Raw genomic sequence first — 27466 nt, forward strand, 5'->3', positions numbered from 1 at the left:
CTCCTCCTGCTACTTCGTAATGTACTTTATACGGAGTACCTGTATGAATGTACAGGAGGTGTACCGTATGTGTCCGTGCGTACCGAGGTGCATGGGGCTGTCACGCAGTGACGCCGTGTCGGTGTTTTGTGATAGATTAATAGGATCCACCCGCCGTACATCTAGCGGGTCAAACTCATATTGAGGATATGAAGTAAACCCTAAAATATGCTCTGGTAGGAGAAAACACAGACAGGAATGCGGGGTAGTAAACCATCTGCCGCATTCGAGGAAGACAAGCTGGTCATCGCGTCGGTGTCAGTGACGCGGTGGAGGCGCGATCGTAGAGAGGCGATGCAGAGTCAGCGGTGTAGAGGCGGCGGTGGTTGATGGCGGTGATTTCCGTCGCTGACAGCGCTCCCTCTCTAGATCGGCTTTGGGTTAGAATGTAGATGGGGTTGTGGCGCCACAGATGAATCTCGTGCCTTGTGCCTCGGCCCTCACCTCCCTTTATACGGCGCTGTGCGACAGGGGCCCACCAACAATGGAACGGTTGTGCGCCCCGATCAGGGCGCGGATCAAGGGCACAATTGGTCGTTGGGCCAAGTTGGTGGACATCAACTTAATATTCTCCACCTTGATCGCATCTTATGACTTAAACTTAACTTACTTTATTTTTTTCCATTCCATCACAAATAGTGCATAGAGCGTGCCTCATCATCATGGTCAGTTGCCATTAGATTTAACAGCTATGATTCACCTCTCTGTTTTAAAACAGATTCTCAACTAGACCCTTATTGTCTAGGAATCATAGGCTTTCCCTTAAACACATACTGGCTAAGTGTTCTCTGAACACATTGGCTGGTACGTCTTTAGTAAGCGGATCCGTGAGCATCTTTTCTGTACTTATATGCTCAAGACTAATTATATGATCCTAGACTTTATATTTTACAACATAATACTTTATGTCAATATGTTTGGCAACACCACTTGATTTATTGTTGTGAGCATAACATACTGCTGGATTATTATCGCAATATAACTTGAGTGGCTTATGTTTGTCGTCTACCATTTTCAACCCGGGCATGAATTTCTTCGGCTAATTCACCTGTCCTGTGGCCTCATAACATGCTACAAACTCGGCATACATCGTAGACGATGTAGTGACGGTTTGCTTTGAGCTTTTCCACGATACAGCTACTTCTGTGATAGTGAATATATACCCTGACGTGGACTTTCTATCATCTCTCCCATAATCTGAATCTGTATACCCCTCTATGTATAGGGAATCAGATCTTCTGTACGTTAGCATGAGACCTTTTGTGCTTTGCAAGTAACGAAAAACTTTCTTTACTAGTCTCCAGTGTTCTATTTCTGGATTACTTTAATATCTGCTAAGTAACCCAGTAACAAATGCTAAGTCAAGGCGTGTACACACTTGAGCATACTCTAAACTTTTGATAGCTGAAGCATATGGAATCGCTTTTATTTGATCAATCTCATATTGGTTTCTGGGACATTGAAATTCCCCATATGTATCTCCCTTGACTATGAGAGCAAGTGAAGGCTTACAATTTTGCATACTGTATTTCTTTAGAACTTTTTCTAAGTATGTCTTTTGTGATAATCTTAAAAACTCCTTTTCTCTATCTCGGTGAATCTCTATTTCTAGAATGAACGAAGCTTCACCGAGATCCTTCATATCAAACTTAGAGGACAAAAACTTCTTCATTTATAGTAGTAGATTAACATCACTACTAGCGAGCAAGATGTCATCCACATACAAGATTAGGAAAATATATTTCTCATTCTTGAACTTTGCATACACGCAGTTGTCCACTATATTTTCTTGAAACCCAAACTTTCTTATTGTACAATCAAAATTTAAGTACCACTGTCTTGATGCTTGTTTTAACCCATAAATGGATTTCTTGAGGCGGCATCCCATATGTTCTTTTGCTTCCACAACAAAACCTTTCGGTTATGTTATGTAAACATTTTTCTCTAAATCCCCGTTTAGGAACGTCGTCTTTACATCCATCTGATGTAATTCCAAATTGTAATGTGCTACAAGCGCCATTATAATTCTAAAAGAATCCTTACACGAGACTAGAGAAAATGACTCATTGTAATCTATGCCTTCTCTTTGCGTGAAGCCTTTCACCATAGGTCATGCTTTAAATCTTTCTATATTCCCTTTGGAGTCATGTTTAGTTTTATAGACCCATTTACAATCTACTGTCTTGACTCCTTTAGGAATTGCTTCTAAGTCCCAACATCGTTGGTATTTATTGATCTCATTTTATCTTACATGGCTTCAAGCCACTTTGATGAATGAGCGCTTCTCATGGCTTCTTCAAATGAGGTGAGATCACCCTCCATTTGAAATTCCTCACAATCATAGACTTCATAGTCATCAAGAATGACTGATCTCCTTACTCTTTGAGACCTTCTAGGGGCCTCGTTAGTTGACACTTGTGTTATATGAGGCTATTGTTGCTCTTCCTCATGTGTGACAACAGGTTCTGTGGGATCCTGAATGATAGGTTCCTCATGTTCATTCATTGTTGCTACCAGAGAACCAACAACAGATGCTGTTACTACACTGTCTTGCACTGTTGGTACAGCAACAATAGGTAGCGTGAAGAATGGCTCATGAACCATCGGAGTGGGCATGTATACCCACTTCTCTTCAAAATTAATTTCTCGCGCTACCATGCTCCCCCTGATCATATCATTCCCTAAGAACACAACATGTCTTATTTCTACAAACTTCGTATGCCTGTCTTGGAGTGTAGCTTCTCTATGTTTGGATTTAAAACTTTGGCCTCAACTGGACAACCCCACACATATAAATAATTAAGTGAGGGTTTCTTTCCTGTCCATAACTCATATAGTGTTTTGGGCACCGACTTGCTTGGCACTCGATTAAGAATATGAATGGCGGTTTTTAACGCCTCCATCCATAAACTTATCGGTAGTATAGAGTAGCTTATCATACTTCTCACCATATCCATTAAGGTACGGTTACGTCTTTCTACTACTCCATTCCGCTGAGGCTCACCCGGTGTAGAGTACTGGGCAACTATACCATTTTCCTATAAGAACCTTGCAAAGGGTCTAGGAACTTAGCCATATAGGGTGTGTCGACCATAGTACTCTCCCCTACGGTCGGATCTTACTACCTTAATCTTTAAGTTGTGCTGATTTTCTACTTCAGCCTTAAATATCTTAAATTTATCCAATGCTTCTAATCCTTCTTTTATTGGATAAATATAGCCAAAACGAGAATAATCATCTGTGAATGTTATAAATGAATCATAGCCAATCACACGTTTCACAGGAAAAGGACCACAGATGTCTGTGTGAACTATTTCTAAAATTTATGTGCTTTGTTTGGCATCTTTCTTTATTTTCTTAACATAATTTCCTTTTATGCAATCAATGCATTGTTCTAAATCTGAAAAATCTAAAGATAGAATAATTGATTTCTTAATCAATCGCTCTATTCCCGCTCGAAATATGGCCTAAACGACAGTGCTATAATTTCAATGATGCATCATGAACTCTCTTCCGCTTATTGCTTACATTCATAGACGAGGAAGCATTCTCATTCTCAGTGCTCACATCATTCACATTCTCACAAAGTGATAACAAATAAAGTTTGTCTTATCTAAAGGCAAGACCAACACACTTATTATTAAACATAATCTAACATTTGCCATTTCTAAAATGGCAATCATATCCATCATCATCTAGTCTTGAAACACTTATCAAGTTTCTATGCAAAGAGGGTACATAAAGAATATCTGGCTGAAGTGTAAAACCATCATCTAATTCTAGAGAGAGATCTCCAATGGCTTCAACTTTAGCTTCAACTCTATTTGCAACTTTAATTCTTCTTTCTCCTCTTTGTAGGGTCCTCATACAGAATCCCTGTAAGAATTTGCAATATGAACAGTTGCACCTGAATCAATTCACCAAGTAGATTTTGCATAACTTAAATATAAGGACTCATCTATGAATATAATATAGTCCTCAACTCTCTTCAGAAGGCTCTTCAGGATGTCTGGACAGTCTCTCTGCTAATGTCCATGCTTCTTGCACCACTTACACTGATCCTTTTCAACTTGAGCATTATTGTTCTTTTGATGGTGGTCATTCTGAGGGGCTTTCCCTTGAGGTTTGGCATTTTTGTTGAAGTTCTTCTTTTTGTTGTCCTTCACAAGGTTAGCAGAGTCACCCTGTGAGCTTTTTAGCCTCTACTCTTCTTAAACACACATTGCAATGAGCTTCTCAATATCCCACTTATCTGGCATCATGTTGTAATTTACAACAAAAGTTTCATATTCCTTAGACAAGGAAGTAAAAACTAAATGAATTAGGAACTCATCCTTGAGCCCCAAATCAATTGGCTTGAGCTTAGAAGCCGTGTTGCTCATCTTTAGTATGTGCTCTCTTATGCTGCCACCAGAGTATTTCTCATTGAACAATTTCTTGATCAGAGTATTAGCATAAGCCTTTGAAGAGCCAGTAAACTGCCTCTCCACTTTCTTGAGATACTCTGTGGCGGTGTCACAATCTGGGATAGACCCCCTTATCGCATCTGAAATAGTGGACTTAGCCACCATCAAGCACTTGCGAATTAAAATGTCACATTTCTTATGTTCGAGATCATATTTCAATCTTACCTTTGCATGATCTCGCTGCTTAGCAGTGAAATCAGCATCAGCCTCATTTTTTCCCTCACCGGGTCCACTGGCTCAGTAGGACACAGAGAGGTAAGCGCTAGGTCATTTTCTAACAGTGCAAGTGCTAATTCATACTTCTCTCGCCATACCCGATAGTTGCCCCCTTTAAGAGGCGGTATGTGCGAGACAAATGCCATAGGGTTGAGTCCTGAAAAATACCATAAGAGATAGTGAGAAAATATGACATAATAATTGCATGCCTTAATTTAACGTTGGTCAAAATTAAAACATACAACATTCTTCTACACTATTTCTACATCATTATTGGGCAGAAATAGAATTAATGCATGGAAAAACTCATTAAAAACATTATAATATTGCTATTATCAACATTGGTCAGAAAAATTACAATATCATAATTTATTGAATAAAATTTAACTGCTCTTCAAAATTAAATTCTCCCGTTGGTTTGAATTTAATTAGAAGATAATAAACATTAACTTTGCAGCGGAAACATGAAAAAAATAATTTATCTACTTTTCAGAAACATTTTATTGTACCCATTACTCTCTGAAAAAATTATCCTGTTGGTTCAAATTTTGATAGAGATTTAAACTAGACAAAATTAATCAAAAAAATTGCTTCTAAAAATGATAAAACAATTCATAAACTTTATTGTGCATTTTGGGCCGAAACACACTCGCACGTTGCGCGCTGTCGCGGCCCAAAAGCAAAATCCAGCCCATGGCGGCTGCTCGCGCCGCGCTCCCCCGCGCCTAGGCCACAACCTAGGCCTGGGCCAGGATTTCCCTTGCTCGCCTAGGCCAAATCTAGCTCGAGCGTCCGGAGCCGTTCATCACGATCGGACGGTCAGGCGACGATCTTGGTGGAATAAAACCCCCTTGCCGCGCCGGTCACCCAAACCCTAGTTTCATTTCTACCCCCGCCTTCTCTCTCTTCGCCGCACACGGAAAAGAAAGAGCAGCGGAGTGACATTGTTGTCGGTCCCCTCGCCGACGCGCGCGCTTGCCCTAGGCTGAGTGCGCTGCCATCGAGCGGTCTGGGCGACAGTGCCCTAGTCCCCCACATGCGCTGCGGTGGGGCTCGCCCTAAACTGTAGCTCCTCCCCCTTTCTCCTTTGTCAGCCCTTAGTGTAGCAGACGTCAGAGAAGAAGTGTGGCGCCACCACGGGTCCCCTCGCTGGAGCGCATGCTCCCCAGTGGGTGAGCACGCCGCCATCGAGCGGTCCTATGACGGCGCCCTCGACCAGGGTTCACATGCACGGTGACGAGCGTGGCTTGGCTATCTCCCCACGTGTCGATGAGGCAGTGGTAGGGCTTCTTCCCACGCAACGGCGGTGGTGACAGCGATGAGAAAACTAGGTAGGTCCCTCCCCTCTCCATGCATTCTTCTATGGTTAGGGTTAGGGTTAGGGTTGGAGTTCGATCTGATTTGAATCACCTCCTAAATTTCTTGTTCTGATCTACCCCAAAGGCTAGATCTACGCCTAGAAAAGCTCTAATACCTTTGATAGATTAACAGGATCCACTAGGCATAGATCTAGTGGGTCAAACTAACATTTAGGATATGGAGTAAACCCTAGATCATGATCTAGTGCGAGAAAATAGAGAGAGAGGGATATGGGGTAGCAAACCATCAGTCGCCTTCGAGGAAGACGAGATGGCTATCGCATCGGTGTCGGTGATGTGGTGGATGCACGGTCATAGAGAGGTGACTATGTAGAGGCAACGATGGGCAATGGTGGTACTTCTCGTTGCTGGCAGTGCCCCCTCTCTAGATTGGCTTAGGGTTAGGATGTAGGTGGGGTTGTGGCGGCATAGGTGAATCTCGTGCCTTGTGCCTTAGACCCTACCTCCCTTTTTATGGCACTATGCAATGAGGGCCCACCAACCATGGAATGGTTGGGCACCCCCAATAATCGAGGCACGAATCAAGGGTCCAATTAGCCATTGGGCCAAGTTGGTGGAGATCAACCTAATATTTTGCTATCTAGAACTCGAAGGTGGGCGGGGGCTTAGGAATTGGAGACGGTCAGTTCAGTGCAGAGCTGAAAATGACTGCCCTGCTCATGCTCGACGCATTAGGCTCCGGCATACGGAGAAGGCTCTTTAGTGTTCATATGCTTAGGTCCGCATACCTACATAGATTAACCAATAAATCACCAAGTCCTAGTGGTAAGAGCGGCCCTGTTCACTTGAACTTATCAGCCATTTTAGTGAAATAATAGTATTTTTCTCTCACAACAAATCAGCATCAGTTGTTTTTCTAGCCAGCCGAACAGGACCACAAGTTGGATTATTAGAACCAATGAAGCCTAGTCCCTTGGCAGTGTTAGTGTCAAGGACAGCCTACCATTGCCCTTGCCCATTATTGCCACTAGTATGAGATGGTGATGTACTAGGCTCATATGCTGTCTTTGGTCACGTGCATTACACTACTACAATAAATATTTTCCAAGGCATTTGCCAAATCGACTCATAGGCGGATAGGGCAGTTGCCCACCTCCATTATTGGGTGGACTAGCAGCCAACCCAGCAACCGCTTTGGTTAATTCTTGACCGAGACGGACAACCTAACAGGCTCGCCTTGGTTAATATATATTAACCAAGGCGGGCATTCTAACACAACCATCTCGGTAAATCATTAAGCAAAACGGACATTATAACTCAACCGCCTCAGTAAATCAGGCCTAGCCCGCTAGCCCAAGAGGCCCAGTTCTGAGCACTCCTATATATAAAGACTTTAGGTTTTTCTGCCTTAGCTCCCTCCTACCTCCTCAGCCACATGCGTCGAGCTCTTCTCTCCCTCGCTCCCTCAGAACGTGCTCCTCTCTCTGGTCTCCCTCTCTCATTCTCTCACACACGCGCGGAGCAAGGGCCCTCTCACTAACCCTCCCGACCGCGCCCTCTCTTCCCCTCCTGGCGCACCCTCCCCTCCCCATCCCAGCACCCCTCCCCTCCTAGCGCCCCCTTCCCCTCCCGGTGCCCCTCCTCATCCCGTCGCCCCTTCTAGTGACACGCATGGGGCAGAGGCGGCCATGGGCCTCGCGTGGCGTGCGGTGGTAGAGGCGTGGCCTCATGCGGGTGGCTCGTGGTGGTGGCGGCTAGGTCACAGGCATGCGGTGGTGACGGCTAGGGCACGGGCGCGTGCTCCCTCTCCCTACGGTGAGCGGATAGTGGCGGTATAGATCTAGCATAGGAGCAGTGATGTAGATTCGGATCTGATAGTTTGAGGCTGGATCCACGGTTGGGAGGTTTATCCGTGCGGCGTGACCAAGGGCGGCGCCGGTGATTGGCGATAGTGAAAGAGGTATGCCCCTCACTCTCTCACCCTCCCTTCCCTCTCGTAGATCAATGATGAGGGGCCTGCAGCAGCTCCCCAGAGGCAGATCCAATGGTGATCTGCCCTCCCCCTCCCTCTCCCATGAGCAGGTGCCTGGATCCAACGACCAGGTGCCCAAATCCGATGAATGGCTGCGACGGCGAGTAGATCCAGCGAGCTACGGTCGCGACAACACGTGGATGGGCTCGATAGGACCGTGGATGGGCTTGCCGAGCTTATCCATGGGTTTTCTTTTCTTTTTCTTTTTTTATTCGATTAACCGAGGCTGGTAGGGCAACCGCCTCGGTTCAGGCCATGATTAACCGAGACCTTTCGTCCGAGGAACCACCTAGGTTAAGCATTTTTGTTCGCCCGGGTATAGTTTTTGTAGTAGTTTTAGGGCAGCTCCAACAATTGACTCTTAAGCTAGCTCTAAGCATTTTTATATTTTAATAGAAGAGAGAGAAAAATTAGCTCTTGATCAAGAGCTAAGCTCTTGCACACATTTCAAGTTTTATGTGAGAGTGTCATGTGGGGCTATTCGTGCTAAAAGCTAGTGCTAAAAGTTAGCACTCTTAGATCTTGTCAAGAGTGTGGCTTGGTATAGCCCCTTGTACCATCTTTTGTATCTTTTATTATTTATATGTTTGCTACAATTGATTCGACATTATTCTTAATATTATTCATGTTACTAGTTAATCGTCTACTTTGATTATATGCTTAGTATAGTTAGATTATTATCATGTTCAAGTATAAGTTCATATAGCGCTTGCTCCATGGTACCAGGGGTGAGTGGTCGACATTGTGTAAGCGTGGTGCTTATACGTTGTTTACCTGCGGATGCACCCTATATTCTAGGCTATGTGGTAGATCATGGATGTGACACTCCCATTGAGTCCTTTGTAGTCCACTCCTCGAATATAGAACAAGTAGAATCTAGTTACGAAGGAAGATAAGCTCTGTTCTTAAGCTTTCTTAGTAATATCCCATATATGTAGATATGAAGTTGATCTTAACCATGACTACTAAGTGTAATTGCACTAATCAATATATGCTTTGATTTGTGATTAAGAATGATTTAGGAATTATTCTCTAATATTCTACTTAGCCATGCTAATGCCATAGAAAGGAGTACTCTAAGTGATCAATGATTAGTTATTGCTTACCATTCATATATATATATACATATATTTATTTATTTATCTTTTGACTTACCCCTCTTGTGAGTAGAGTAATAGTTATGGTTTGTCTCTCCATCATATGTATAAGTTATCAATACATTCCAACTGCCCATCCTTTCCTGTAGTAAAATATAAATAACGATACCTAAAATACTCCCAGGTGAAGTGCTACAATGATATAATTATCTGTGCGCTTGCAGATTCCTTTATATATATATATATATATTCTTTCTAGTCACATAAAATACTAAAGTACTTCGTAGTGTCACTCTTGAAGTGGCACTAGGCAGTACCAACAAGCATTTCTGGCATCATAGCTAGGGATGACAACTTAGTAAAAGTGATGCTAAAAAATATCAACAACATTAGGTGGCTACTTAAATAAGTGACAAGTTAATAAATACCAATAAGCATTTCTGGCACCATTGCCGGGGAAGGTAGCTTGGCAAGAAGGAAATATTAATAACTTTGTACTTATTGATGTGATTGAGATAACCATTAGCCTCTGCTCAAACGGGTTTACCCTTGTTCTGTCTACTTTTATGTCTTATGCAGGGTAATGTATGACCGGTTTTGACCTTCCAACAAACTACGTTGAAGATCCAGAAGCATTAATCAGGAGAACTAGAGCTAAACTCAAGAAAGTTCTAGCTTTAGAATTGGAAGACAACCAGATAAGGCAAAGTTTAACACCAGATTTTGAAGCCATGGCTGACAACTCTTTGTGAATTTGCTCCTCCAACTACGCCAACATCGTACTAGACTGGCAATCAATGTCGGAGACAATGAATTTGAGCTCAAGCCAGCTCTCATTAACATGGTGCAAGCCAGCCAATTTTGTGGAAAGGCACATGAAGATCTGAGTGCTCGTCTCCAACACTTCCTGGAGATCTACAACACTTTCACCATCAAAGGAATATCTAGAGGTGCCATATTACTTCGCCTCTTCCCATTCTCACTCTTGGGGAAGGCGAAGCAATGGTTCTATGCCAACAAAGATAGAAATACTACATGGGAAAATTGCTCCACTGCCTTCCTAGCAAAGTTCTTTCCCACGGGCAAAATCAACGTCCTACATGGGAGAATCTCAAGGTTCCAACTGCAATATGATGAGTCTATCCCTGAGGCATGGGAACGCTTTTAAGATTACATATCAGAATGTCCTCATCAAGGGATGGAGAATTAGCTACTCATGCAGACTTTCTACCAAGGGTTGACTAACAGCACCTGTGAGAACATGGATGCTGCTGCTGGAGGTGCTTTCCTATCACTTACAATCCTAGGTGCAACAGCTCTCATGAAAAAGATGGCCTCCAACCAAGGTAGGAATGAAGAACGTCTTTAGACTCGCAAGAGAGGTGGAGGTATGCATCAACTCAAGGATGTAGACTAGTTGTCTGCCAAGATGGACCTGCTCATAAAGAAACTTGAGGACCGAGCCAATGAGAAGCAAGAAGTCATGCACATTCATGATTCCCGCATGACGTGCGAAGAATGTGGCAACATTGGGCATTCAGGGAACAATTATCCTGAAACCCATGAGGATGTGAACTTCATCAACAACAACTGTCATCCTCACCAGAATCAAGGATGGAATCAGCAACAAAGGTTGAATTACCAAGGTAATTACTAAGGTAACTATCAAAGTAATAATTTCAATAATCAACCACCCTTAAGAGAGTTCATTTCTGGCCAAGCTAAAATTATGGAAGGCTTATCTAGAAAATTAGCTTCCAATGATAAAATTTTAGAAAACATAAATAATAGAATGGATAGCTTCTCCTCTGCCATTAAGAACTAGCATAGCTTTAATAAAATGATAGAATCACAAATAGCTCAGCTGGCGGTTGCTCTTCCTCCAACCGATAAAGGTAAGATTCTAGGGCATCCGGAAGATCTAAAAACTATAAATCTTGTCAATATTCACAATGCAGCATACTTCTATATGGAGCCATGGACAAGAAGGTGGATAAACTATTCCTTACCTGAAAACAAAGGTGATCTAGGAAGATCTATCATCCCCATCGCTATTGGACCTCACATATTCTAAGAAGCTGTCTGTGACTTCGGAGCAAGTGTGTAACAACTAAAGATGGCAACGGGGAATTCCCCGTCAGGTTTTGCCTCCCCATCCTCGTCCCCGCGGGGGAGAAATTTCCCCGTCCCCGTCCCCGCCAAGGCTCGCGGGGGACAATCTCTCCCCATCCCCGAACCCGAGCGGGGAAACATACCCGACCGGGTCCCCGTCCCCGCTATACAAAGATCTATAGTACTCAAATCAATTATACAGAAGAAGAAATGTCGACCATAGAACGCATCTTGCAATAAGAAATAAGATGCTTAGTTTAGAGACCGGCACACTTGCTTACAAAATTTGCAAAGAAATCGCACACAAGATCTCACAAATCCATTAAATCCACTTCTATATGCTCTAAGCGGGGCGGGTTTGCGGGGATCGGGTTTGGAGGATGGATCCCCATCCCCGTCCCCGCCAGCCCCGACGGGGATTGTTTTCCTACCATTTGGATCCCTGTGGGGGAGAAATTGGCCCCGTCCCCGTCCCCTAATAGAGGAATTCCCCGCGGGGAATCGGGGATCGGGGCCCCGTTGCCATCTTTAGTAACAACCCAGGTTTTCCTATAACAAAAAATCTAAACTTAAATTTTTTTTCTTACAAAACCCATGCATGATGAGTGTGCATACTAGGAAACCACCCTTGTAGTTGCACAAGTGGATCCCAAGTTAGCATGTTGAGCATTTGCATATTAAACAACTTGTGAGTTGCTTCTTCATAATTTTATGTGATGTAATAAAAGCAACTAAACCTTTTAATAAACTTGTGTGTGTTGCCAACCCTTGGCATTGACCCTAATACCCTAGTTGACCCCTAGTGGACCCCATAAGGATGTGTACATGCTTGGCAACACATGTATACATGTATAGGAGCCCAAGGTATAGCATAGAATGGGAAATAGAAAATAGAAAAGGGTTTAGAAAAGGGGAGAAAAAGGAAAAGGCCAAAGTGGCCCAGCGCCACCAGTCGGCCCAGCCGAGCAGCCATAGCCGGCCCATGCTGTCGCCCTGCACCCGCGCCCGCTCGCGCATGACCATGTGGCCCAGCAGCGGCCCATGCCCATGCCGCGTCGCGACGTGCCTCGCTCGTCATCTCCCCCTACCGCTAATGGGTGGAGCCCCCATGTCGTCGTCCTTGTTCTCTCCTTCCTTTGCTTTTCCCCTATCAAGCAAAGCACCTCACCGGTGCAGGCATCTAAGGCCTCTCTTCACATCCCCACCGCCTGTTCTCGAGCTGTTGGGCATGGATGGACACCACGTCCATGATCCATGGCTTGCCAGCCAGCCCCAGCGTGCGCCCGCGCTGTGATGATGTCGCCACCATGGCCCCAACGGCTGATGAAACCAAGACCTCTTTTTTAACCACCCACATCCAGATTTGAGAGCGTGAAACCACCCGTGATCCCACACCGTGCACCAAACCCTAGCCTAGAGGCCGTATCCACCCTTCACGTACTCCTTTGCCTCCATCCACCATCTCATCCGGTGCCCTAGCGCCCTTCTTGCACCCCTGCTGCCACTCTGTGGCAACCCATGAACCACACCAAGTCAAGGAGGAGAAGGGAGAAGGGAGGAAAAGGGGGAAGGAGGAAGAAGGAGCACCAGAGCAGAGGATGCTGCCCTAAATTACTACATCAGTGAACTAGCTCTCTGCACTACACCGCCTCATCACTGCACTACCTCATCACCGCGCCGCTAGCCTAGCGCCACCGCCACCACCGGTGAGCCCCGATGTCGCCTCTGTTCGCCGGCGTGGACACACCATAGTTGCGCCGCCGTGTTCTCCCCCTTGGGAGGGCAAAAGGCCAGCCTTTTTGTCATTGTGATGCACTACACACACACACACATGTACACATGCCAAGGCCTAGCCTTGCCGAGCCATTGGTGCTCGAGAACATTGGTGCCACCGTGACACGATCGCCATGCTTGCCATAGCCAGACCCCACCATGGCGTAGCTTCATTCTGGCAACCTCGGGTCGGTAGAGGTAGAACGAGCACCTCAGCAAGCTTTGCCTCACTGAGGAACACGTCACATGCTAGATGGAAGAAGAAGAAGAAGAGGAGCCCCGAGGGCCGTTGGTTGTGTCTGCCTCGTCGGACCGCTGTGCGCCCAAGCCACTGTCGTGCCGGGGATGATTTGGCCAACTACGGCCGCCTCGCTTGACGAGATTTGGCCGTCGAGCCTCGTCGAGACCACGTACACTCCGCTATGAAGCCAGTTGAGCGAAAGGCCTCTGTTTTGCCTTGTTTCACCGTGGCTACAACTGAAAGGTCCTTGTTTGGTTTTGGTAATTGAGTGACAAAATTAGGTAGACTAATATGTGGTTGAGTGAGATGCACATGTGATTAGTCTACAAGTACATGTGTGAGCAACATATACCATGATGGTGAAGATGGCTTAGAGTTGTTGCAAAGCTTACACATGTGATGATGAAGGAGCTCATTGCACATGAGTCATGACATTGAGTCATGAGATCAAGGTGGAGAAGATCAAGACATGACTTGGCTCGACAGACCGGTTGTAAGTGTGAAGGGCAAGTTGAGTGATGACTTGGCGCCGATGGACCGAAGCAACGGTGAAGAGCAAGTGAAGTCAAGATCGATGAACCAATATGATCATGTGATGATATGGAGTGGATCGTATCATTGTCGATCATGTTGGTTCATGTGTTGCATCAACATCGAAGGAGTTAGACTGGAATGCTCAAGGCTAAGGTATAACCTAGGGCATTTTATTTCATCGGACATAGGTGTGTAGAGAAGTTTTTGACTAGGTTTAGGATAGATAGCTGTACTATCAAGAGAGGTAAACTTATTTGCATATCGGTCATCTAGTGCCACTTGAGCGATCTAGCTTTGCATACATGTTAGGATCGAGTGCGTGGCAAGTTGAGTGGCTAACTCCTTAAAAATGATTGTGAAAATGCTAACACACATACACATGGTGGTGTACACTTGGTGGTGTTGGCACATTTGCAAAGGAGAAAGAAGTTGGAGTTGAAACGGATCAACTCGGTGAAGAAAAGGAGGCGAAAGGAGGTCACTATGAGTGACCAAATGCTGACCTCGATAGGACTGGCGCGTCTAGTCAAGTAGTAGCACAGAGAGCGCGGTCTCGGTCTTATGACCAGACATTGGCGCAAAGAGTGACCTGATACGCAAAAGCTACATTTGGTCATCTCTAATGGACGCTGATGCAATGGTGTGGGCGTAGCTCTAACACGTGGTAGGCGGTGAAGGACCGAACTCAGTTGTTGCGTCCGATCATGACTCACTTGATGCGTCCAGTCGCAAAAAACAGAGGCTCGGGGAGCTATATGGAAATGATCGGACTCAGGCTGTGGCGTGTTAGGTCATGGAGCAGAGGCACATCCGATCAGATGTTGGCTGCGCGCGCACAGCGGTGATCTGACATGGCTCGGGCACGTCAGGACAAGGGCTTGGCGCGTTCGGTCGTCTTGACCGTTGGTGCATGAAGTTACCATTGAGATCGGACGGCTCCGATTAAACATAGAGCGACACGTGGATGGCGTAGCATGATCAGACACTGGCCGGGTGTGTCTGGTCATCTTGATCAGCGCGTCCAGTCACCCTGAGTTGTGCCCATTGAAGTGGTACAACAACTCTTTTTGTGTGGGGGCTTATAAATAGCCCCTGGGTTAGCTTTTGGCCATTATTTGAGCACCCTTGAAGCTTGGTGGCTTCTGTAAGTGTGCGTGGGAGCCCTCTAACTCACTTGAGCTTGATAGTATTCATTCGATCGAGTAAGTGAGTGATTCTAGTGTGATTGCATCATAAGGCTGCATTGAGTGGCACTAGATGTTCGAGTTGTAAACCGATGGTGCTTGTTACTCTTGGAGATTGCCACCTCCTAGACGACTTGGTGGCTTGCAACTTCGTTGAAGTGCGCAAGAAGATTGTGTGGTGCTCCGGAGGAGGATTTGTGAGGGGGATTGTGCTCACCCGGCGGGAGCCGTGAAGAGCAACTCTAGTTGAGCATGTCATTGAGCTATCCTCACTTTCAGGGTAGGTTCTTGTGGTGCTTGACATGCAGGCTTGGCAGGTGATGCCAATTAGCCACCGAACCACAAGTGAGCGGTGGACACAATGGGGATGTAGCTTGGTGGCAACCAAGTGAACCTCAGGAGAAAATCACCGTGTCAACATTGTCTTTATTGTCTTCTTGGTGGTTCGCATTCCATGCAACACAAGCTTGTATTTACACTTCATACATTGTGCTTGTGTAGTTACTCTTATGACTAGTTTAGCTTTAGTAGCTTGCTAGTTGCCTTCTTGCTTGTGTAGCATAAAAGTAGCTCCATTGCATGGCTAATTTAGTTTTCGTAACCTTGTTAGTCACATTGCTTAGTTTGTGTAGCTAAGTATTTTCCACTCTATAATTTGGCTTGTGTAGCCTTGTTATTGAGTATTGCTAGTGAGATTAGGTGGCTTTATGCTTTTGCATCACTAGTTGTGTAGGAGCTCCCCTAGTTGTATGAAGTACTAGTGCATAGGTTTGTGTGACCTTGCTCTAAAATTGATTCAGTGAGCTCAAGCTAGCCCGACACCTTAGTTACTTGATAAGGATCCTTTTTAAGGTGCTTGTGAACTTAGATAGAGGGGTGTAGTCTTGGCTAGAGTGATAGTTTTAATTCTGCATTTGTTTTGATTAGTCGACGTGATTAAGTTTTAGAAAGGACTATTCACCCCCCTCTAGTCCACCATCTCGACCCTACAACAACCTCACTGGAGCTCCACCGCGCACCTCGCCGTGGTGCAGACTTCGCCGTGCCTTTTTGGTCACTGCCGATAGGCCGATCAGCCTACCCACAACTAGAATTGAAGGAAAGGAGCCACACTCAGCTCCAATCACAGCCATTGCCACCTCGCCATCGTCCATCGTCATCGCCGTGACGCTGCTGCCTCAGCCAGCCTCGGTTGAGCCCCCACAGACACATTTGGAGTCATAGTCATGTTTGCCAAAGCGCAAGGGAGCCGACAAAGCTCGCTGGAGTCATCCCGGTGCACCATGCGACCCAGCCATCGACCCCGCGCCACCGCCGCCACCATTAAGCCGACGCCGAGCATCAGAGCCACCAAGCACCGCCTTTGGCCCACCGGTGAGCTCACCGTGAGCTAGTGAAGCCATAGAGCCCCCTAGCAGCCCCGCCGAGCCACCACATCATGAGAACGGGTGATCTCAATGCCATCGAGAGCACCGCCGTGAGAGGAGGAGCAGCCACGCTCCCCACCTAGACCAGCTCGGTGCACCTAGTGCACCATGAGCCAAGGAGAAAGAGGAGGCATGGACACGGTCCACCATGGACCCTCTCTATGGTCCATAGACCCACGCTGCCTGGACCACCATGAGCCACGCCGTAGATGTGAGCCTAGTAGAAGCCTGCCATGCCACGTAAAAAGCCTAGGGGCACAACACGTGTCCAGGTTGGGCCGACCCAAACCCGGTCCAACCCGACCCATTATACGGCCCGCTAAGCCCAGTCCAAGCCCAGTCAACATTGACCATTGACCAGGCCCCACATGTCAGTCACCGTATTCCCTGTGTCTAATCAGAATGCGCCACGTGTCAAGCCCTCGATTTTTCCAATCTTTTTCTTTTTCAAAATATGATTTAAACTTAGGAAATTCATACGACTTGAGAAAAATAGGAAATCAAAGTCCATTTTTTTTTCTAAAAATGAGCTCTACGTCATAGGCTTATGTTTGAGTGCATTTGGATCTTTTGATTTTCCATTGCTTCTTTGTGATCACCTATAGGAGTCGGTTATCATGGCTATATGTCTCGTTTGACAGATCTGAAAGAGCCATAGACTGAGGAGCATGACCTCGACTATACTAAGGAGCTTGGAGATGACCTACCTGGTGCCATGTCCTACCCAACCTTATACAATCCTAATAGACATGCTATAATATAAATGCTAGTGCTTTACTTTTATGCAAATGATATGTGATAGGTTGCATGGTAGAATTGCTTGTGAGCCATTACCTTGTCGCAACCTATACCCCTGCACACTTGTTGTTAGGCTAGATGCTCGCTTACTTACTTGCTACTACTTCTACTATGCATTATATCTATGATGTGATGATTGATAGAGGGTTGTTTGTGAGTGGATAAGACACGTGGTGCCATTAATGTGGTAACAACCAGGGAGATCTTGGCGTGCATCTTGGGTGTGTGGTGAGGGTTGAGTTGATCAGGTAGGATCTTACGATGAGTCGTTGGATGAGTCTTGCCAAGGGGATGTGACCTAGGCATCCCCTACGAGAGGTACCTATGGCGAGTGCATATGAGATGAGGAGGTCTTGGGGTGGAGTGTCTTTGTGGGATGAAGCCCTAGGATGGAGGTGCCATCGAGGCATGGGGTGTTGGTTATCACCTTGGGAAGATATCCTGTCTGATCCCCTAAGGACTGGTATGTCAAGAGAATTGGATCATAGGAGCCTATGTGCATGCCACTCGTACCTAAATGGGTGGGGGACGGATGCTGACTAGCTAGGACGGTGCCTACTACTAGGTTGGAAGCAGATAGTGTAGGGAGGTATGGGCGTATCGGGTTCATAAACCTAGGGTCCCTCACGGACCGGCCTCGCAACAAAGGTTTGGCCCAAGCAGACAAACGCACAACTTATGGGCTAGCCCAAGTACCTAAATGACAGCCTAAAGGGGCAATTGAATCTCTGACCAGAAGGCCTGGCCGAGGAGGAACAGTGCCTGCTTTCCGATTTTGGCCCACCTCTTCGACTAGAGCACTCGCTTCTGTCTCCAACCTGCCTCTGGATGACCTCTCTGACCGAAAGGCCTGGCCAAAGCACTACTTTTGACTCTGACCCGCAACTCCGATCGAGGATGTGTCAAACCCCTGCTCACGGCTCTTCTCCGACTAGCATGATTAGAACCGACTAGGACTAACCGATCGGGGACGCTCGCTCGAAAAGGACCAGGGAACGAACGGAGAAAGCAAGGCAGGGTGCACAAGTCAAACCATGATACTAGGGACCATACTCTATACACCTACAAAAATAGTACTCTGCAACCTCCCTAGCACAATAGAGCCCCAACAGTGTTGTAGGCGCCGACATTTTCCCCTACAGTATTGTGGGCGCCGTTAACTCCCATACGGTAAAGCTCCCCCCACATGCCTCTAGGCATCGACAGTGTTGTAGGCGCCGACATTTACCATACCGAGTGAACATGGTAAAACTCCTCACATGCCTCTGGGCATCAATAGTATAGCAGGTACCGACATCTGCCATAACCGAACAAGACGACGCAACCTTCCATGTGCATCTGACATCCAACAGTATTGTGGGCGCCTACCATCATCTGGTACCCGCCAGCATAGGCAACAAGGCTTAAAAGCATACATACTCTCTCCCTCTCACTTGTAAGGCCATCCTCTTTATCTATAAAAGGGGATGCGCTCTCTCCGAACATAGAGGTTCATTCAAGTCATTTCAAATTCATTAGATCGATCAAGTTCACTAGCACACAAAAGCAGAACCACCAGGTTCAAACCATGAGCACACGCTCGAACACTTAGCTTATAGCAGAGCTCTCGTCGCTCTCGGTCCTTCTCCTTCTCGTTTATAACCCCACTGCAAACTTCGAGCACCTAGACTCAGGAATAAAGTCATCGACCGACTCAAACTAGACATAGGGCATGTTGCCTGAACCAGTATAAACCCTGCGTCATTGAGTGCTAGGCCACATCCGATCACAACGTACGGTAAAACTATAAATATTTACTTGTTCGTCACTTTCTGCACCGACAGTTGGCGCCGTCCATGGGGAAGACACTGTACGTTCAACACTTTTTTGGTCATCAGATGGCCCACTTTTCTGCCACCTTTCGCCATGGCGGGCTCAGGCGATACGACTCGCTTTGGCTCACTGGAGTTTCCCGCACTCCCACCTGTTGGGATATGGGTTTCACCCGTGTTCAAGCCATCCTAGGCCTTCCTCTTCGGAAGCCTAGACTTTGTTGCCGACCGGCTCGGCGTACTACACCTCCACAAGGAGGCTCTCATTCCGGTGCCCATCAGAGGGGTGCCCTCCATCGGCTCCGGGACGCACGATGACTTCAATGACGAGGCATCTGTGCTTCATTCCAAGCAAACTCTCTGCTCAAACCCCACTGTGAATAATGTACATACTATTATTTACTTGTTATTCTCTATCTTCCACCTATTATCTGGAGGGACCCCGTTGTCCCCACCGCGACCGCCATATGACCAGTTCCCCTATGGCCTCGTGTCTCTCGTGGACGCATATGCCCGGGGGCTCCGAAGGAGGCTGGCGCCGCTCCCTCTCACGTTCGAATTTGTGGGGATGGCGAGCTATGCTCCCACCTGTTTCTTCGACCTCTTGGATGACGATGTTGAGAGTGATGGCTCCAGCATCGGCGACGTGGCGCCTAGCCACCGTCTGTCCTCGGATTGCGCTATGGTGGACACTCCGAAACAGCCACCGGTGGTAACGGAGTCCCTGCAGACTCACACCCCTTCGGACCCTCGTGCGGAGACCCCTGAGCTCACACAGGAGCACGGTGAGGAACTACGACAGCAGTGGCTGCACCAGCCACCGACTGCGCCAGCGCACTCGGCGCACCACACTATGCCCCGTGCGCATAAACCGGCGAGCGGCGCCCGGGGTCGCGCCCATCGGGTCCAGCGCAACACCATGGATAGGGGGAACGATCCCCCATAGTTCGCTCGGGCCAATCAGAACATCGCCACTGTGGAAATGCTTCTGCGTGGTCTTTCCGAGCCGAACGACCCTCAGGAACAGGCGATCCACCGAAATCTCCAGGCACTAGTGGAGACCGCCGCCGTTCAATAGGCGGAGAGCTCTGTATCGCGACACCGACTCGCGGCCTCTCTCCCCACTAGGGGAATAGGGATGCAGCAGATGAGTCGCTCCACCCGCTCACCGCTACAACCGCCAAGCGTGGCACAAGAGGCCGCATGTGCACCTCTCTTGACTTGATGACCGCTCCGCAACGACCACCTGTACATGAGCGGCTCGGGCCGAACCGAGACGCTAGCAGCAGCGACTGGAGTCCCAGCTCGGATGGCCCGGGACCAAGGGCATTTGACCAACGCATCCAGCGAGCGCCGCTCCCGCATCGCTTCAACGGAGGCCGAGGCAAAGGCAAGGCCAAGCGCCAAGATCAGGACGAGGGCCCCTCCACGCAGAGGGGGAAAAGAACAGAAAAGATCGTCGCCGACCGGCCAACTCCGCGTTGGTCGCCACGGCTAATCACACGGGCAAACAGCCCCAGCAGGACCTTCCGGGCCACTTCCACGAGCTCATGGAGAGCCCGTGAACCAACCACGCTTACCCCGTCAAACACCTCTACAAGCACTGCGAGCACCTCAAGCGCCTTCTACGATAGGCCGGCGGGCCAAAGGAAGAAAAAGGTGAAGAAGCAGCGGCCAAGAAAGGCGACATAGCGAACAAGGATCCGGACGACTGAAGGTTGAAATGATCCTAAACTAACTTTAGATAAAGTATGGCGGCCACCAAAGGGGTAGCGAGCAAATTGATCATCATATTTCTAGTGAAGTTTGATAAAAAAAATGAATTTATGAGGAATGGATAGATGGTTAGACAAGTTTGACAAGTCGCCATGAACCAAACACCATGCTAGGGCGTGCCTAAGTTATATCCTGACAATATGTGGCTATGAATCAAACATGCTGAACAACTGATGTGGCTATGAATCAAACATGCTGAACAACTGATGGGAAATGCATGGCTTCGGCTCCTATATCTGTAAGTACTAGTGCTCTAGAAGGTTAGACATCATAATAGTAGTTGGTAAAATATGAATGTATTCAATTTATCATGATTCAACGGCTATGACTAACAAAAAAAAAACAGTGTTTGATGTCCGTACTATTTTAGTCGTGGCCATTATAGCTCTATCAATCTTAACAATCTGCTGGATCAGTTACATACTCCTAAGCAGCAAGCGGAATCAAGGCTCCCTTTTACTTGTGTTCGACAAGCAATAAAATGCTCCTACACTATACACGCCGGTCTATCTTTAAGAGGTGTTTGGGACTGCTCTGCTCTGTGTTTTTCAACTTCGCTTCATTTTTTTTAGCCAAACAGTTTCAATTCTACGCACTCTAGAAAAAATGGTAGAGTTGTGAGAGCACCTAAAGAGGTGCTTCACAAACTCAAGATTTTTATAGAGCTACTCCATGATAGAGTTTGTGGAACAGAGTTTATGGAGCAGTCCCAAACACCCTCTTAACTTTAATACTATGGATTATTGATGTGCGCCCCTTGTAAAGCGAATAAAACCAAATCGTGGCCCTCCGCACAGCTAGGCGCGAAAACTAGTTGTAACTAAGGCGTTGTTTAATTTCTTCCCTTAAAGTTTACTCCTTATCACATCGAATGTTTGAACACATGTATGGAGAATTAAATAGAGACTAAAAAATAACTAATTACACAGATTATGACTAATTTATAAGATAAAATTTTTAAGCCTAATTAGTTCATGATTTGACAACATGGTGCTACAGTAAACATGTGCTAATAATATATTATTAATCTTAATAAATTCGTCTCACGAATTACTGAGGACTTCTATAATTTATTTTATTATTACTATCCAAACATCCCACGTCCTCGTGTGATATCCGATGTGACATAGTAGATTTTAATTCCTGAATTTAAACGCTCTCTAAGGTACTAGAGCCTTGTTTAGATTGAAGAAAATTTCAACCCGATGAATAGTAGCACTTTCGTCTTATTTGGTAAATATTGTCCAATCGTGGACCAATTAAGCTCAAAAGATTCATCTCGTGATTTTCAACTAAACTGTGCAATTAGTTATTTTTTTTACCTATATTTAATGCTCCATACAAATGTTTAAATATTGATGTGATGGAGAGAGAGTGAAAAAACTTGGAACTTTGAAGGAAACTAAACAAGGCCTAGTAGGAATAAGCCCTGCTAGACAAAGCCTGCACGGCCTGTTGAATGGCCACAGATAATCTTCGCCATCATTTCGCGATTGACCGCCCGACTTGACGCATGCACTATTTGCCCTGACCCATACCGTACTTGACGAAGCAACACGTTGGATCCGTCTGCACCGCACGGCGCACGCTGCGTTGCTGCGACTGCCATGATCCAACCGGGGCTGTCAAAAGTTGGTAACATGCAAAATTCGTCGAAAGCACGAAACACGCCAGGTTCCTTTGCGACCTCAGTTTAAACAAGCAGGAGCTGGAGACACATCACTGCTCACTGCTCAAACGACGTGTAGGCTACGAGCCTACGAACCTGTCGCCCCACCGACGCCCAGTTGCGCCAACTAACCGCGGCTGCGCGGCGAGTGGGCGCCTGGCTGTCAAGGAAGCCAACGCTTGCACGCCAGAAATGGCCGAAACGAAACCCCCGTCCTCGGCCAACCTACACCCTATGCAGTTTGGTTAGTGGTTTCATGAAGTCCAGAATTTTTGTATATGTTGCATATATGTCTAATCTGTTAACCCTAGTGTACGTTGTATTCTTTTGTTGTATGGATTGGACAAATGGATTGTCATTTGTTGGTTGTATGTAAGGACCCATGAAGGTTGATGAACGGTTAGGTATGAACTAGAAGTGAAATGTTTATGAATGGTCACGGTTGTTGGCGTCTTTTTTTTATGTTTGAATTTGAAATGGCTATTCAGCCGATTTAAAATAGCTGAGGCTAGCCAGATGCCGGATGCAGCTGCTTGACTGGCTGACTGCTAACCTCCGAGCCCTGCTTGCTCGAGACGCGTGCCCGGACCGGGGGACGTCACGAGAAGAGAAAACCGATGCAGCGCCGCCGAGGCCGAGCGTGATGGGCGGACGGACGGACGGCGACCTGTAGGCCCGCCCGTTGCCGTAGGCGATAGGAGCAATCAGCAAAGGCACCGGTGACCCGCCCGGTGCCGGTGGTGGTGGTGATGATTGGCGAGTTCGTTTTCTGTCACCTCGGGCAAATCATGGGGGGTCAGCCAAATTCCAAACCCATCACCGGCAGTGCGATTAGCGCAGCCACGATGGCGTCATGATTGCAGCAATCCGCTACTAAAGCGGAATTGCTTTGTTTTTATTTTATTTTATTTAAAAAAAAAACTTTGCCGGGGAGAGCAATGATGACTTGATGAGAGGCTGGGCCGGGGTTTAATCATGGCCTGGAGTGATGGGCCGGGGCTGTGGGCCGGGAGTAGCATGACTTTGTTCGACGGATCCATCATGCGTCTAATGATATTTGTCATGTCATTCAAACCGCAAAAGCTTACTCGTTAAATTGTGCTGCAGCAGTACAATATCCACAAAATTTCGTTTCCACCTGACGTGGACATGTATGTCGACAATATCCACTATCAGCTACTTCCTTTGTCTCAACATAACTTTACATCTTACTTTTCACGGAATCAAAGTTTTTTAAGTTTGATTAAATTTACAAGAAATATTATCAACTTTTGTAACTCCTAATATGTTTATTATAAAAAATATTCACTAGTAACCTAATGATACTTATTACACATGATAAATATTTGTACTTTTTATATATTTGGTCAAACTTAAAAAACTTTCAGCATGTTCGCTCGTTGGTTTCAGCCAGCCCAAACCAGCCAGCCAATAGTGTTTTTCTCTCACAATAAACCAGCACCAGCTAGCCCAAACCAGCCCAGAAACCAACCAGCGAACAGACCGTTTGACTCATATGTGGTTATTCAGGACTGAGGGAGTAATAGCTAGCTGACTAATAGTTCATAGCTAATATTTGGATCAACTAGCTAAAATGTGGCATAGGTGGTTTAGTCTATAATTCCCTCTCTTTTCTACTTGCTAATGGTAGGAGATATGGAATGAGATATGCGGAAGAATAAAAGTAAATCCCTGCAATCTATTAGTGTCAGTGTTTTGAGTTGCCGTCAACAAGTAAATTTCTAATATTGCGCCTCTGGCTCGGATGTTATGCTAAGAGGACACGAGGTTTATACTGGTTTGGGCAAAATGTCCCTACATCCAGTTCATTGCTACTGCTCGTGTTACTAGCACTGAAAAATTCATAGTAGGGGTTACAAACGGCCGAGAGAGGGACATGTCCTAAGTCTCTGGTGAGAGGAGCGAGCGGGTGCCGAGAGCTCGGTCGCTTCCCGGCTATGTGCTCGTGTGTTCTAATTGGTTCGGGGTTCGAGCCCAAACTAGTGCGATGCGTTCGATTCGAGTCTAGTCGAGAGTCGAGTCGATCGGAGTCGACCCCGTTTCATGGGATGCTATGCTTTTCCTTTTATAGGCCAAGGAGAAGCAGGGGTTGCAGTCGAGGGAAAAGAGGAAAATGAGAAGGAGAAGAGGTTCTCCAGGATCATCGGGGCCTTCTTTTCCTTCATGTGGGTCCCGCCGACCCTGTAGACGTCAATAGGGACAGCTCCACATCGCGGTCCTGTCCGTCACTGGCGCCATACGTAGACGTCGTGATGAACTGACGCCCCATATGAGGGTTAGGCAGAACAACACCTGTACGCCTGACGCTGTTCCTGATGTGAATCCCCAGATATGGCCTGTCACGGCCATGTGTTACATTGGGGCGTGCCGGTCACCTCCATGGTGTTAGAGCTTTGACCTAGGCCCATTCGCTAGAACCTGGAGTGGTTGACGGCGATATGGGTCTTCATCGGGCGAGCGGAGCCCGCGACCTCGGGGTCGGGTGAGGCGGAGTCCTCCAGAGGCCGGGCGAGATGAACTATAGACCCAAGTGTTGGGCGAGGCAGAGCCCGCGGCCTTGGGGTCGGGCATGGCGGCGTCTTCCCCCAGAGGTTGGGTGAGGTAGAGCGTAGACCCAAGGGTCGGGCGAGGCGGAGCCCATGACCTCAGGGTTGGGCGAGACGTAATCCTCCCCCAGAGGTCGGGCAAGGCAGAGCGTAGACCCAAGGGTCGGGCGAGGCGGAGCCCGCGGCCTCAGGGTCGGGCGAGACAGAGTCTTCCCCTAGAGGTCGGGTGAGGTGGAGCGCGGACCAAAGGGTCAGGCGGGGCAGAGCCCGAGGCCTCGAGGCCAGGCGAGGCGGAGCCCGCGGCCTTAGGGTCGACGAGGCGGAGTCCTCCCCCAGAGGCCGGGCGAGGCGAAGCCAGCGCACCTAGGGGTCGGTTGGAGCTATAGTCGCGCTCTTGACTGCTCGAATGAATCAATGTTGATGGTTATTAGCCCCTCCTCTTCGGATACCCTAGTATTGATCAACGACAATTAGTGGAGTTGAGCTAGCTAGTGAGATACTAGTTAGTTGGGTGCACAACAAACATTTAGCATGTGTTTGGTTTAGGGTCCAAATGGGTTGGGTTGGGCCGAATCCACTTTTGCTAGTGTTTGGATATAGGATTGGGTGGAATGGGTTGAACCCAGAGTGGAATATTCCACTTATATGCGGGTTAGCCCCGTTTGGCCAAAACGAGCAGATAGATCTGACCCACATCTTGCATGCGCTGAAGGCAGAGGCAGCGCGACGAGTTGGAGCATGGCGTCGCGGCAGCATGGGGCTTAGCGAGCCGCTTGCGTGGTTCGACGGCGTCGAGGACGAGCGAGCGAGGGCAAGGCGTGGTGTCAAGGACGAGGGTCGTGGGGCTGGACGAGCAGTAGGAGGAAAGAAGAGGACGATAGGCTGCTAGACGGGCTGCATGTATCAGTCTTCCATCCCATGTCCATTTGCATTTAAACCAAACATATGGAACCGGATTAGATCTATCCATATCAACCAAACACAAGACGAGTTCAACCTAACCCAAAAAACTAGGTCAGGTCTAACCCATCCCACATGATCCTGAAAACAAATTGACGCTTAGACCCCGTTGGGCGCGGCTTCTCCATTGACTCCTGAAGCTGTTTGGTGCCGTTTTATGCCAAATGGGGTAAAATAAAACGGCTTTATCCAAAGAGCCCCTTAAATCGTACTTTCACTAAGAATATGTGGAGGGTGGAGCCAAAAATAGTGGTTTCACCCGTCTTCACCTCGTCCCGATGGGAAAAAAAAATTGGTGCAAACTGTATCCACCGTGCCTCCCTGCATACAAGCCATGAATAGTTGCCACGTGTCCAGTCAACACGATCCAACCGCACGCCTAGAAGATTTCATCGCATGTCCACATACGGCTTCGATTGCCTCCTACGCCCGCTGCTTTTCCGCCTCCACCATGCGCGGTTGGATCGTGTTGACTGGACACGTGGCAATCATCCATGGCAGGTATGCAGGGAGGCACGTTGGATACAATTTGCACCGATTTTTTTTCGTTCCGATGAGCCCTAAATTAGGTTATGTGAGAGCATGTTTTAAGGAGTTTTACATGTGTAGTTGTTTTGACAAATAGTTTAATAAAACGGCTCTAGCTCCACCGACGGTGCTGTTAATGGAGCTGAAGTAAAAAATAAGGGCTTCACTGGTGAAGTAGAGTTGTGGCAAACGGGGCCTAATAGTCTATTAGGTGGCCACCTTAGCTAATTTTAAGGAGATACTCCCACCGTCCCACGATAGAAGTCGTTATGGGATGTGTGCAGGTTAAACTTTCTCAACTTTGATTAGGTTTGTAGAAAATACGTGTAACATTTATATATCTAAATAAATTTATTATAAAAATATATTCAACGATCCATCTAATGATATTAATTATGTATTATAAATATTAATATTTTTATACATATAGTTAGTCAAAGTTTTAAAAAACCGACTTCCCAGGAAGCGAGAACCACTTCTATTTTAGGACGGAGTGAGCAGCTATGGTATTTTCGTTTGAGCTTATCGGTCGACTTTTTTTTTTTTGCTTAATCTATACTATTTTTTTCTCACAGTAAAACAACTTTAGCCGGTTTATTAGTCGGCTTAGCCGAACAGAGCCTTGAATAGATCCAAACGAGATCTTATGAAAGTTGACCAGTCTTTGTCAATTCGTGCAAAAAATCTCGCGATACATACCTAAAATTGGAATTCCAGTCCAGATTGTGCGTGAACTGGCCAGTTGGTCACACTTGGACGAGAGTGACACACGAGGCATGACGGGAAGTGGAGCCCGTGGAGGTGTGGAACCGGGACGCTACAGCCAGAGTCGTCAGCCGTGTGCCGTGTGCGTTGCACACTTGCACTTGCACGCGACTAGAACCTACTACAGTAGCCTAAAATCCAAATTCCTGCGA

General features: G+C 46.9%; 1 non-coding gene across 1 annotated transcript; it reads right to left on the reverse strand.

Annotated features, from left to right (window-relative positions):
- Nucleotides 1-10259: 10259 nt before the first annotated feature.
- On the reverse strand, nt 10260-10369 carry LOC136478607 (small nucleolar RNA R71). The gene has a single exon (XR_010764330.1). It is a non-coding gene; the product is annotated as a small nucleolar RNA R71 (small nucleolar RNA).
- Nucleotides 10370-27466: the final 17097 nt, after the last annotated feature.

This window comes from Miscanthus floridulus, chromosome 8 (assembly GCF_019320115.1).
Source record: "Miscanthus floridulus cultivar M001 chromosome 8, ASM1932011v1, whole genome shotgun sequence".
NCBI classification, from domain to species: domain Eukaryota; kingdom Viridiplantae; phylum Streptophyta; class Magnoliopsida; order Poales; family Poaceae; genus Miscanthus; species Miscanthus floridulus.